The following is a 14,427-nucleotide window of genomic DNA, read 5'->3' on the forward strand; positions in this document are numbered from 1 at the left end:
GGGGGTTGGCGGCCTTGGCCTTGCGCGAGTCCCAGAACCGGCAGCGCGGCCCTGAGAAAGACGTGGCCAGGGTGCCGCGGTAGTCCACCCCGCTGTGGCTCAGCTTGCAGTTCTTCAGGTCCAGCTTCTGGGGCGACACTGGAGGGAAGGCCACGAGGACGACGACGAGCAGGGCGAGCAGAACGTCCGCCATGATTGGCCGCTTCGCCGCGCCTCGCCGCCGGCTTGGATTAGCCCTCAACAATGCACCTGCCGAGCGGACACAGTGGGCCAGAAGACCGGTGGAGGCGGCCAAAACTCTAGACGCATTTTGAGCTCCAGAGTCGCTATAAAGGGCTCGAACCGAACCGAACGTGTGCACACGTGTGCCCACCAATGGATTGCTCTCCGAACGAGGAATCGATTGGGGGTCACACGTTCGGTTCGAATCACACTTAGTAACTATGGAGCTCAAAACGCGTCTAGAATTTTGGCTGCCTCCACCGGCCCTCTGGCCCACTGTGCGCTTCCCTCCCAGCGTCTCCACCTTGCTGCGATCCTCGAGGATCGATGGCGCCGCCACACTGTACTAGAACTGCCCTTCTGCACTCCATTTTGCATCCCGCGCCTTCGACTTTCGCGTTCGCCGGGCGTCGCGCGCCGCCGCCAAAGCGACGGCTAATGTGATGGATTTTTCCTAGGGCTGTATTCAGCCTTCGGATAGGCGCGGGGAAGATCCGCAGGGGATAAGCCGCACTGGAAGGAGAGTCGAGGCGCTGGGGTGCTCCAAGCTTACCTCCACGGAGGGCCGGCGGGGCCGGCGGGACGGAGCAAGGTGGGAGGGGAGGGAAGGCCCCAACGACGCGTGTCGTATTACCCGCTCCGCCGGAAAAGCACTTACAGTGAACTGCTACTCGCGCGTCTCTCGTTCCCGCCCACCCCGCCAGCGCTAGCCAACCCGGCCCAAAAGTTGGCCCCATGTACACACACTTTCTCTGTTTCTCTCTCTCTCCCCCCTTCGGTCCGGCCAGGCTTACGCGCTAATTCATTTGCACATCCGGAAGCGTTTTCGGTGGCGCGGGAGCCGAGCGGTAACGCTGCTGCTCGGAAAGCCGACCCGCGAAAGTGTAACACGGACGGAGCGGCGCAAAGTTGCTCAACTTTTCCATTTTGATTTTGGCGCCCGTCGCTGCCGCCAGCCCTGCAGCCAGCCCGCCCCGCCCACGTGCCTCCCCGCCGTCCCCGCCGTCCCCGCCGTCCCCGCCGTCCCCGCCCGCGTGCTGCCTGCCAGCTCGGCCTGACCCGCGCGCCAACCTGAAAGCGGCGCCGCACAAAGGAAATATGATTGAAACACTCACTCAAAGTTAATTAAAATGATTCGCTTTTACAGAATGGCGGACTAAATTCGGCCCGCGACCCCTCTGCTCCGTCGGGAAGCTGACGGGGTTGGCCGGCAGGCGGCGGCAGGACAGGGAGGGCCGGGCGGAGCGGCCAGCAGCCAGCGCTGGCGCTACTATAATTTTAAATTAATTAATTCCATCTAGTTTTTGCTGCTTTCGTGAGCTTCGCGCTCCGCGAGGTGAGAAACGTGAGGGCCGGTCGCCTGGCGTAAAGAGCCTGCAGACTGATGCCGAGAGTCGCTTTCGTCGCTCCGTCTCCCTCGCACTCGAGGGGCGTCCCGTGGAGGTGCGAGAGAGACAGAGCGACGAAAAGGACTCTCGGCATCAGTCTGCTGGCGGCACCCCGTCACCGTCACGGCGCGGCCTAATTGGCTCATTATCCCCCCAATCAGGGGCCGGCAGGCCAGTGGGCTGCTCCCGAACGGCGCCTCTGTCTCTCTCGCACCCACACGGGGCGCGCCGTGTGTGCGAGAGAGACAGATCAACCTGCGGGCACAGCCGGCGGCGAAGTAGCCGCGCAACTCGCCCCAGGCCCGGGCGCAGTAGACTATTTCAGCGGAGCCGAGAAGAAGAACAAAAGGCGAGCGGGCCACTTCCGCTTGGGTCACAACAAACAGACAACAGAGGATTTAAACATCGCCGAAAATCTCTTTTTGAAAGTTACGCGGCGTTTTAAAGCTTACACATAATATTTGAGACTCATCCGAGTGAAAATAACATGTTATTGGAACCGCTGGTAGGTAGAAAACCAACGCGTCGTCTGTTTGTTGTGACCCAACCGGAAGTGACCCGCTCGCCTTTTGTTCTTCTTTTCGGCTCCGCTGAAATAGTCTGTTGTCCGCTTTACCCGCCAAGTCGCCGCCAGAAAGTACCGGACCGCCACCGCCACTGCCCCGGGACAGTCACGTTTGAAGGCACGACACGGGGGCGGCCTGCTGGGACTGATTCCGAGAGTCGCCTTCGTCGCTCTGTCCCTCTCGCGCCCACTGGGCCTCCCGTCCAGGTGCAAGAGAGACAGAGCGACGGAAACGACTCTCGGAATCGGTGTGTGCCTGGCCGCGGCCATCGGCCGGATGCAACTCGGACTTCAGAAGGCCGTGGAGAAGTCCTCCATGGCTGGGCGATCTGCTGGTGCGGAGCGCGGAGACGAGACTGGCCATTTGCCTTTGCCATTTGGCAGCACTACTGCGGCCCGGGAGCGCCCGGCGGGCGCGCGGCGGCCACCCGCGTAGGAAGGGCTGCCTACCCAGCACGGCTGTCGCCCCAGGAGCCGCGAGGCGCGCATTGAGAACGAAAACGGACGAGAAAAACATGGAAGAGAAACTGTGCTACGTGGTGACGTGTGTGGCCACGGCGTTTTGTTCGCGTTTTGCGACGTGACCACACACGTGGTCGCAGTTTTCGAAAATGAAATGTGCTTCCAATGTGCTTGTCTAAGCTTGCCATGGCTAAACTCCTTTCATGGGATTCAGCGCGCCGCGGCTCGACGCGTCCAATCGCAGCCGGGAGGCTGGCTAGGAGTCAAGGAGGGTCGCTAGCTGCGTCGCTTCGCCACGCGGCGCTACGCCATGCTACGCCACTGCTACACAAAATGGCGGCACTGCTTTAGCGATCGAGCAGCGACGGGGCGGCGCGGGGCGCGGGGCCGTGGCGCTTTGAATTCACAGAGGGAAGACGAGAAGACGAGAAGCCCGGAAAATAAAAGAATAAGAAAATAACGCAAAAAGTCGGCGGAGGGCCGGGGGAGGGGACAGAGACGGGCGAGGAATCCGAGAGGGAGATAGAATATCGAGGAAACGCTGCCCGCTATGCCGGCGCTGTCGCGCTGTCGACGCTGTCCCGTTGGACGTAACAAGCGCGTGGCCACCCCGCCCCGCCCCGCCCCGCCCCGCCCCGCCCCGACAAAGGGGCCGACCAGGACCAGGACGTGCAGCACTCGGACGGAAGGAAGGGCGGCGCACAGTGGGCCAGAAGACCGGTGGAGGCGGTCAAAATTCCGGACGCGTTGAGACCTCCAGAGTCGCTAAATGTGACGAACAGAACGTGTGACCCCAGCAATGGATTCCTCTCCGAACGAGGAGTCCATTGGTGGGGTCACACGTTCTATTCGAGTCCTGTTTAGCGACTCTGGAGCTCAAAGCGCGTTTCGAGTTTTGTCCGTCACCACCGGTCTTCTGGCCCACCGTGCGGCAGAGGAAGCGGAAGCGCCGGACGAGAACCACGGCGAAGTATACAGCCCCAGCGTTCCAGGAGCCAAGGCCAAACCCATGGAGGCTTGCAAGGATTCCAAGGTTCCATCGCCGGGCTGGCGCAGTGCTTACACAGAGCTGGCAGCAGCAGGGTACCCTTATTGGTTATTGGCAGCCCTGCGCTGTGCGGGATGATTCCAAGAGTCGTCTCTCTGTCTCTCTCGCACTCGAGGGGCGTCTCCTCTGCACTCTAAATGTTCTACAGTGAAGATTCTCCATATTATGGTGAAAATGTTCCATATTATGGTGGTGCAGCTGACTTCGTAACATACCATTGAGAATTCACTATACCTTATAGAGATTTTGACGAATTTCGTTGGTATTATGGAGAAAATCTCCACCATATTATGTTGGTGCAGCCTTTCACCGTAAGACATTTACAGTGTGAGTGCGAGGGAGACAGAGCTACTCTCGGTCTGTTGCCGCGCGCTGCTGCCTCTGCCACGAGTTACCACGAGTCATATCGAGTCATCCAGGAGCGCTGCCTCCGTCTCCATCTCCCGACAGCGCGAGGCAGCGCGAGGCAGTCGACTGATTCCGAGGGCCGCCTTCGTCGCTCTGTCTCTCTCGCACTCGTGGGGCGTCCCGTATAGGTGCGAGAGAGACAGAGCGACGAAGGCGGCCCTTGGAATCAGTCGGCAGCGCGAGGCGCGGGGGAAGGGAAGGAAAGGGAGCCTCCCTTTGATCGTTCACCTGTTCACAAGACACGGGCCGACCCTCCGCGATGTCGTAAGCGAGTCGGGCCGCGTGGAGCAGTAGAGGATGATCTTCGGGGCGCGGCGGGGCGTGCCGGGGGTCCGGTGTAGGCTCATTTCGAGCGACACGGTCTCGTCACTCTGTCTCACTCGCGCCGCTGAGAAACGCGGGCCGTGAGCGCGAGGGAGGCGGATCGAAAAGGTCTCCGTTCGCAGTCTGCCCGGGCGAGGCGTTGACACCGGCGGGGCCAAAAGGCAGGGCCAAAAGGCAAGGGGCGTCTCATGACGCAACGCGCCTCGCGGTGCGAACCTCGACGAACTCAGAGGAAAGAGTCATAATCACGACTAAAATTTTGGGCGAGGTACCCTTTATCGCCCAAATTTGGGTGAGAATCACTTTATCACCCAAATTTGGGTGCGTCGAAAGCATCATCCTCACTCATTTTTGGGTGAGAACACTGTCTGGCCTTATAAGCAGCTGATACTCCCTTCATCACCCAAATTTGGGTAAAGAAACGTTATACTCAAACGTACAGTATACCTCACCCAAAATTGCGGTGTTGATAAGACTTTTCGACTTTTCACTCTCTGCTGCACGCCCTGCACGCCCTGCACGCCCTGCACGTGGACTGGCGGCCCGGCGGCATGGCGACCACGTGAATTTGGAATCGCCGCGACATTCTCGTCTGGCGGTGGCATCCCCTCCCGGGGGGCCCTCCCGGGGGGCCCGGAGGCCGGGCCATCCCGAATCAATAGCAGTCCCCGCGGAGCGCGCGGCGCGGCCCTGCGCCCTATGCTTGGCCGCTTGGCTGCTCGCGGACCGGGGCTGCAGACTGATTCCGAGAGTCGTTCTCGTCTCTCCGTCTCTTTCCACACTCATGGGGCGTCCCGAACAGGTGCGCGAGAGACAGCGACGAAAACGGCTCTCGGAGTCAGCCTCGGGGCCGAAGCGTCGCCGTCGCCGGCCTGCGCCGGCTCGGCGGGAGACGAGACAGGGACAGGGAGAGGAGGCGGTGGACACGCCAATCAGCTGCCGCCGCTCATAAGGCCTTGATCGGATTGGGCGAGGGAGAGGAGGGAGCGGGGCGCCGCGGCGGGGGAGGGGAGGGGGAGGGGAGGGGAGGGGAGGGTTTAGAGGATGTGTGTCATCAGCGGGCCGGGGCGGATGAGCGCGCCAAGCCGCCCCGCCACGGCCGAGGCCACGGCGCTCTGCGCGGAAGCAATGGCGGCCTCGCGTTTGGCACGACGGGGCGCCTGAAGACCGGTGGAGGCGGCCAAAACTCTAGACGCGTTTTGAGCCGCAGAGTCGCTAAATGGGCCTCAAACCGAACGTGTGACCCCACCAATGGATTCCTCGTTCGGAGAGCAATCCATTGGTGGGGTCACACGTTCGGTTCGAGTCCCATTTAACGAATCTGGAGCTCAAAAGGCGTCTAGAGTTTTGGCCGCCTCCACCGGTCTTCTAGCTCACTGTGGTGGTGGTGGTGGGGGTCACTCCACCACCCCCTCCGTCACGGAGAGAAGATCGAGAGAAGAGAGCGGGAACCGGGAGCGGAGGGGCGCGGGAGCCACAAAAAGAGGAGAAAGACGAAAACAAACGAGGATTCCCGGCGAAATTAAGGGATTCTCTGCTCAGCAGTTCCCGCGGGACGTGCGGACGGCTGAACTCCGGGGCCGGACGCTCGCTGCGCCGCCCCGCGCTCGAAAAAAAAAAATCGAGCAGGGAACAGGAGCGGCGCGGAGGAGCTCAGGGCAAACGTCATCACTTATGTAGCGAGGGTGCACTTGCATTGTACAGCGGCACGGGGCCACGGCCTGGCCGGGGCCTGGCTCAGTCTGATTCCGAGAGCCGTTTTCGTCGCTCTGTCCCTCTCGCTCTCATGGAGCGTCCCGTATAGGTGCGAGAGAGAGCGACGCGAGAACGTCTCGGAGTCAGTCTGCTGGCACAGCGAGCCCACGGCGAACAGTGATAGGCAGGCAGAGTCAACACGAGCAGGGCGGAACGCGGGACGGAGGCTCCTCGGAATCTGGGCGTCCCATTGATGGGAAGGCGAGGGGGCAAAAACTCGGGATTTTCGTGTACACATGATTCGGAAAACGCAATGATTGCGCATGGTTTTAATAGATTTCATGGCTGATTTTGCCTTATTTCGCGAAGCACCAGGGTGATGTTGAGCGTGATTGCGTGTGATTGTGTTCGGAAAGAAATGATTTCGGACTGATTTGGCCTGGTTTCGTGTGATTCTGCCTAATTTCGGTCGATTTTAGTGATTTTGGCTGATTTCGGATTGCTTGATTTCGCGTGATTCTCAATGATTCGCGTGTGATTTCGGGGGCCGTGTACACATGATTACGCGAGTTTTTGCCCCCTCGTGGGAAGGGCATGAGGGAGAGAGAGAGACAGAGCAAGATAGAGAGAGAGAGAGTGGCAAAGGTGAAGCCGCCGAGAAACTGCCACCATTTCGCATGTTTTCTCCGCGCCCACTGCGAGGTTCGCATAAACAAAATCATCGGCATTGAAATAAAACCGGCCTGAGGTCCCCCTCGTTCCCTGCAGCAAATCAAGCAAACTTGTAGTAATTTTCGTGCCCCCCCCTCTCGTTTTTTGGCGCATGAAAACAAGGCGTTTTATCGCGGCGGCCGCGCAGTACACTCATATTCCGAGGGCCGCTTTCGTCGGTCTGTCCCTCCCGCACCCGTAGGGCACGCCCCATGAGTGCGAGAGAGACAGAGCGACGAAAGCGACTCTCGGAATCAGTGTGCTGAGGCGGCGGAGTGCGCGGCGATTCTATTATTCTCATACATTTTCATAAAGCCATCAGCGTGATGGCGGGAATGAGCTGCCGCCTTGGGTTGCCGCGCGCCACTTGCGGTGTCGAGGGCCGCCTGCTTCGTCGCTCTGTCTCTCTCGCACCCCCAAGAACCGCCCCACGAGAGAGAGAGAGAGAGAGAGAGAGAGAGAGAGCAGTGCTCGGAATGAGCCCGCTGCCCTGCGGCTGACAGCTTCGGCCTTATCGCATTGCTATCCTGCGGGTGCTGTGTGGAGATCGACAGGTGATTAGAGTGCCAAGGAGATGAAGGGGTGAGCGCGCTATGCTTGCTGGCGAAGCTGGCGAGCGATTTCGGAGATTCGCTTCGCCGCTCGCTGATCGGTGTGCGTCGCTCGCATCCTTGCACGGGACAGTGGGCCAGAAGCCGGTGGAGGCGGCCAAAACTCTAGACGCGTTTTGAGCTCCAGAGTCGCTAAATGGGACTCGAACCGAACGTGTGACCTCACCAATGGATTCCTCGTCCGGAAAGCAATCCATTGGTGGGTCACACGTTCGGTTCGAGTCCCATTTAGCGACTCTGGAGCTCAAAACGCGTCTAGAGTTTTGGCCGCCTCCACCGGGTTCTGGCCCACTGTGCACGGGACGCTCCTAGAGTGCGAGAGAGAGGCAGAGCCGAGGCAGAGCGACGACATGAAACCCGGCCGTCGGAATCAGGCCGCTCACCGCGAAGTCGCCACGCTGTCGAGGATTCGGTCTACTTTGTATCCGGATACCCCTTGCGCAAGTACGTAGTAACTTATACGTACAGTACTTCCAAAAGACCCTGACCGAGAACGGATACAAAGTAGATACTACAAAGTAGAACGAATCCTCGACAGCGCGGCAGTCTATTCTAACGGCCGAAGAATAGACTATCGTTAGAATAGAATAGACTACTTAAAGCATCGGTACAGTGGTATGAAAAATCAGCCAAAACGCGGTAATGGGGCGTACGTACATTACCGTTACTGTATTACTTCGTAGACGCGCGAAATGTGAGTTGACGACCCCTCGCGTGGGGCTGGTGTGGGGCACGTAGTTGAGGCGGCGGGCCGCGATGACAGTTTAGCACGCACGTTTTCGCCCCCGCTTCCTGACGCGGCTTCGACTCCCGCCGCCGCCGCCGCCGTCGTTTTCATTATACATCCGCGCGGAATCCATTTTGTGGGGTGGTTTGCTGCGGACGCTGCCAAGCGCTGCCAAGCCCCGTGGCCACTTGGAGTCACCGCCATAAGTCTGCGTTGACAGGGGCGGATTGCTCATCGCGCTGCAGGGCCTGAAGGGGCTGGAGGGGCGGGGCAGTCTCTCTCTCTCTCTCTCTCTCTCTCTCTCTCTCTCTCTCTCTCTCTCTCTCTCTCTCTCTCTCTCTCTCTATCTCTCTCCTCTCTCCTCTCTCTCTCCTATCCTCTCTCTCTCTCTCTCTCCCTCTCTCTCTCTCTCCTATCCTCTCTCTCTCTCTCTCTCTCTCTCTCTCTCTCTCTCTCTCTCTCTCTCTCTCTCTCTCTCCCTCTCTCTCTCTCCCTCTCTCTCTCTCCCTCTCTCTCTCTCTCCCTCTCTCTCTCGCACGCCCGTGCCGAACGGGCCGTGGGGGTGCGAGAGAGACAGCACGACTGTTCGGAATCGGCCTGCGGCCCGGCCCGCTAATTGGTTTTGCATTGAAGAGGCGCGCGAGGCGGCGGCGCTGCGCGATATGCTGCGCGATGCTGCGCGGGACAACACCAAACACAATGCAGAGCGACGTCGCTCCGTCTCCCTCGCACCCTCGCGGGGCGCGCCATGAGTGCGAGAGAGAGAGACGCAGCGAGACTTACAGTGGCCGTCGCCTTATCAGCGGAAAGTGCGCCGAGTCAAGTCTCTGTCAAGTCAACGAGGGCGGCGAGGTGGCACAGCCCTCGAAGCAGCCAGAGCGAATCGGAACGACGCACGCGGGGAGGGTAGAACGATTCGCCCACGACGCGTGACCCCACCGATGGATTGCTCTCCGAACGAGGAATGCATTGGTGGGGTCACACGCGCAGTCCGAGTCCCATTTATAGGCTCTCTGGAGCTAAAAACGGGTCTATAAGTTTCCTCCCGCCTCCACCGGTCTTCAGGCCCTCTGAGTGCCGTCACGGCGCTCGAGAACCAGAACTCCCGCGACGCTGTCGCAAGTTCGTTCGCAGAGCGAAGGGCTCGTCTCTCTCGGTTTAATTTCGGCAGGATTGTCAGCCAGTTAGCGGCTAGAGCGGCTAAAAAAAGGGGGGGGCAAGCAAAGCGATTTGACGCAGGTGGGCTTTGACGGGTAATGCAATCATTGGCTCGCACGCGGCTGGCTATGCAGTGTAGTGACAGCTCCCGGAGGTCCCGCGGCGGTCCCCGACTTTGTCCGTCCCCGAGGGGAGGGCTTTGTCGCCGTCCGCGGGAGACTCATTCCGAGAGTCGTTTCCGTCGCTCCGTCTCTCTCGCGGCGTCGCGTGTAGGTGCGAGAGAGACAGAGCGACGAAAACGACTCTCGGACGGAATGAGTCTGCTGCGGTACTCGTCTGCGTCTCCCCGCGCGCTGCTCATCGAGGCCGCTAACAAGCTTGCCGGGAAGGAAAGGCGCTTGGCGCGCTTGGCGCGCTTGGCGCTCGAAGCCGATCAGGTGCGACCTGGGCGGGGCCAGCACCGCCGCCACAGCACAGCGTGGCACAGCGTGGCACAGCGTGGCACGGCCAGGAGCTGCTGCCGGGCAGCGTTCTCATTCCGAGAGCCGCTTCCGTCGCGCCGTCTCTCTCGCACTCATGGCGCGTCCGGTATGGGTGCGAGAGGGACAGAGCGACGAAAAGGACTCTCAGTCTGCAGCGGCGGGATTAGATCGGCGGGGAGGAGAGCGGAGACAGAGATAGAGAGACTCGCGGGGGGGATGGGCTGGCTGAGGCGTCGGGACGCTGCCCACGGAGCAAGATGGTATGGAGCACCAGCTATGCACGAAAACCGAACTACCTTTCGCGGCGGCAGTTGGAGCTTGCCCCGCTCGCCACCGCGCGGCGCTCGCGTCGTTATGGCTCTGCCCCGGCCGCTGGGCGCCTCTGCTGGCCACTGTGAAGCATGGGCCGGGGACTGTTTTTCGGCTTTAAGTCCTAAACCGTTCAAATAAAAGGGGTAGTGTAAGCGAGGCGATTGTAGGTCTCAGTCTAAGCTACAATCGCCTCGCTTAGTACACCCCCCTAACTTCAACGGCCTAGGAGCTACGACCGAGAAACTATGGCTCTGCTGGCCCGTCCCCTGCCTGCTGTGCTGTCAGGTGTATCTGATATGATAATGTGATCAATTGAGGGAATATTTGGGTGTGTCATGCAAAAAACCACTTGTGAAGTGACGAATAAAAGAATAATACATGCTTCTGAGTGAAGCCCGAATCTTGAACATTGTCAATATTTACCAAATTTGACAAATATAAGCGCGGTGCACCGTGGCAGACGGCGGTTGTTGTCACTCACTGTCACCTTTGATTAATGAAAATTTGAATGGAACACTTATAAACAAACATTCACCTGTCTCTCTCATACACTGAAAACAAAGGATAGAGCATCGTTTTGGCGCTAATGACAGGGAACTCACGTGGTCAGTCTGGTTGAGGTCAGGTTGGAGTCAGGTCAGCGAGTGTTGGAATGTTGAAGTGTTGAAGTTTCATGAAGTTTCTTGCGTAAAGGATGCCCTCCTGTTTCGTGCCGCGGTGCCGATCGGGCTATGCGGCAAGAAACAAAGAGCTAAGGCAAAAGGGATTACCCTTGCCCCATTTTTTTAGCCCATCGACTGAGGTAACTAGGCCATGCGTAGCATCTGTAGTTCTTGTGAGATTTGGGTGGAGAGCTTTGCAGGTTTCTATAACTGTGTCTCACATTCATTGGTTCATTCACAACATTGGTATTAATTTTGTTCTTGCTTTCCATGAGTCTTCCAGGCAATTCTGGTTTTTGAAGTATGTGCAAACCCTGCCACACGTTATGATTGTATTTCAATGTCTGGACTGTAGTTGATATCCAATCACTATTTTTTGAATAATGGCAGTTGGCTGGATTTTAATTACAGGAACAAAGGTCTAGGTGGGAACATAAAATTAAAAGGAAAGATTCCCCATTGACATTAAAGTCAAGAGTATGTTCAGAGCACTTTTGTCCAGAGTATTTTGATGAATACTTTGAGGTCAAACTGAAGGATGGCACAATTAGTAGAATTCCTCGAGATAGGGCTAGGCTTAAATCTGCCGATGTGGATCCGACAATCTTCAAGGATTATCCTATTTATCTTCAAGAAAACAGAACCTCAAGGAAGCCTCCCACAAAACGCCAAACACCAAAAAAAAGAAATGTGATAGTTTGCCAACAGCAGCTTGAGGAAAGTCAGGCCAAAGATGACACAACTGTCCATGAATACATTCAACCATTCAACATTCAACCAGAAAACTCTGAAAATGTCAACATCAATGACAGTGAACAACTTCCTGAACTCCCAGCAAAACCTGGACCTAAATGGTCATGCCTTGATGTGAAGAGTCTTGTTTTGCCAGAGGGCTGGGTAGTATGCAACACTCTAAATGAAAAGGAGAAAAGGGTGGTATACATTAATGACAAGATGGTAATTGAAAAAACTTTGACATTTACTGACAATAATTTTCCAACAATAAGTATTGAAGATAAAGAGTATGAGTATGTACCCCGTCCTGCTGAGCTAAATTTGGAACAGGCTCAAAAGATTTTGAATAAAGTGCATACTTTGAGAGTTTGCTCAGGCACCGGAAACCAAAACAAAAAATTCAGTGTTGTATGTCAGGCCGGCATTGAGAAAGGGAAGAGATGCAAGGAGTGTCGAGCAGAAATTGAAAGGCTTAGGAAAATGGAGGCTAGGAGAGCTAAATTGAGAGAAAGGCAGAAGGTAAAAGCAGCAAAGCACAAGCAAAGGAAGCAAACCCTCAAAAGGTCAAAACTCAATCTTCTCAGAAAGGTAACATTATTGAATTAAATTTTTCTAAAAGTTTTTTGGCAAGACACTACGGTCATATTTATTTTATGTTTCAGGTTCAACAGTATAAAAGACAAGTAGAGTTAGCTATAAAGGAGTGCGAAAAAAAGGCAGAAGAAGTTATAGATGCAGCAATAGCACTCCTGCCTAAACCTCAGCAAGAGGCTGTGAAAGCTTGCTTCCAGGCAGCAAAACGGAAAGGGCCATCAGGGATTCGATACACTGCAGAATGGGTGTACGAATGCCTCCTTATGAGGATAAAAGATAAAAAACTGTTTAATCACATAAGGCAGCACAAAATTTTGCCCTTGCCATGCAATTCTACTATGAATGGGTACCTCAAAAATTACTCGGGAGGATACGGGTTTCAAATTCAAACTCTGGAAATGATGAAGATAAAAGCATCGGATATGAAGGAAATAGATAAACACGGTAAGTAAATTTTGAATTATCAAAAAATTTATAAATAATTATAATACCAGAAAGGTTTAACATAATTACATCTTTTACAGGTGTCATTCTTGTTGATGAGATGAAACTTATTGAGGGAGTCCACTTTGACAGTTCAATGTTGAGGTATGGTGGCTTAGTTGACATGGGAGAAGAAAACACGGACAGCCTTGGAGAGAGTTTTGCAGAAGCTGTGACAGCTGCAAGGAAAAAGCTTCCTCAAGACCCCAATCAGCAAGCAAAAGTAAAACGGAGAGAAAAAGCAAATGAACAGAGACAAAATAAAAGGGATAAAAACTTGGGGGATCATGCACTTGTCATAACATTCCAACCATTTAAAGGAAAGTGGGTTCAAGCTATTGGTGCCTTTCTCACCAGAAGCAATGCAACCGACGATCAACTGACAAAGCTTGTGCTTGAAGCTGTCATTCTTCTAGAGAGGAGTGGATACTATGTTGATGGAGTTGTGACTGACGGTGCAAAATGGAATCGTGGCATGTGGACGAAGTTTGGTATAGACAGGGATAATCCAAGCTCTGAACACCCATGCGACAGTGACAGAAGATTATGGTTTCTGTCAGATTTCCCACATCTTGTAAAATGCATGAGAAACTGCTTCTGCGGAAAGAAGGTGTTGAATGTAAGTAATACGTTAATTCTTTAATATTTCCAACATACTTGAATTTAAATGATTGAAAGTGCTTTAACACTTACCTTGCAATGATTCTTGACAGACTCCAAATGGTCAAATTAAATGGCAGCACTGGAAAGCAGTTCTGCGAGCTGATACCATCCGCCAAGTTGGACTTCGAGAATGCCCCAAACTAACTGAGGACCATCTCAACCCCAATCCATGGCAAAAGATGAACGTTAAGATGGCCTGGCAGGTACCTACAAATCAAATAAAACTCAGTCAAAATATAATGATACATTTAAAACCTTGCTTTCCACTTCTTTCAGTTTTGGAGTTCATCAGTGGCAGCAGCAATGCACAGTTTCAAATTCCAAGGCTCTGATGAACTGGATGACTGTGAGGAGTCCGCTAAATTTTGTTTGCTTGTCAACAATTTAGCTGATGCCATGAATTCAAACAGACCCCAAAATGCAATGACATTAAATTCTGCTCACACCAAAGTAAGCAATCTATTCATCAACCTGAATAATTTTTGATTGGGTTTGGTATATAATATAAAATGATTTCTAAATAAAATCATGTTGCAGGCTATAGAAGATTTTCTGCTTTACTTTATCTCCCTGAAGGAGTGGTCAGACAAGAAATTAAAAATTAAATTGGTAGCTGGGGAAAAAGCACGGGTTGAAGGATTAAGAAAAGAAGGAAAAAGGCCAAAAGAAAAGACTGAAAAAGAACTAGAACAAGAAGATTTTATTTTTTCTGAGTCAACTGATCATGGTTTAATAGTTACCCTAAAAGGATCACTTCAGTTAGTGAACTACCTGATTAACACTGTAAAATTTAAATATGTCATGACCGCTCGGTTCAACCAAGATGCTTTGGAGGTAAGTGAAATTTTGCAAGCTAACCCATATCCTGCGGCAACTGACATGGTATTCATTCGTTTCTTGTCCTTTTCAGAGGTTTTTTGGTCTAGTTAGACAGTCGTGTGGGGGTAATACTCACCCTGAACCTCGTGTCTTTGCTCAGCTCTTTCGACTGCTCTCTATTTATTCCCTGGTGAAGCCCCCTAAAGGCAGCAATATTACTGGTGGGGACATGGTTACAAGTCTTCTGAATATACAGGACCTGAAAACAAAAAGAGTTGAGGAAAGAAGGAAGGCGCTTTCTGACAAACTGGATGAAATAATAAATTTGGGTAAATTTTTACTTCATGCATCACACCAG

Source organism: Thrips palmi, unplaced genomic scaffold, assembly GCF_012932325.1.
Source record: "Thrips palmi isolate BJ-2018 unplaced genomic scaffold, TpBJ-2018v1 HiC_scaffold_19, whole genome shotgun sequence".
Lineage (NCBI taxonomy): Eukaryota > Metazoa > Arthropoda > Insecta > Thysanoptera > Thripidae > Thrips > Thrips palmi.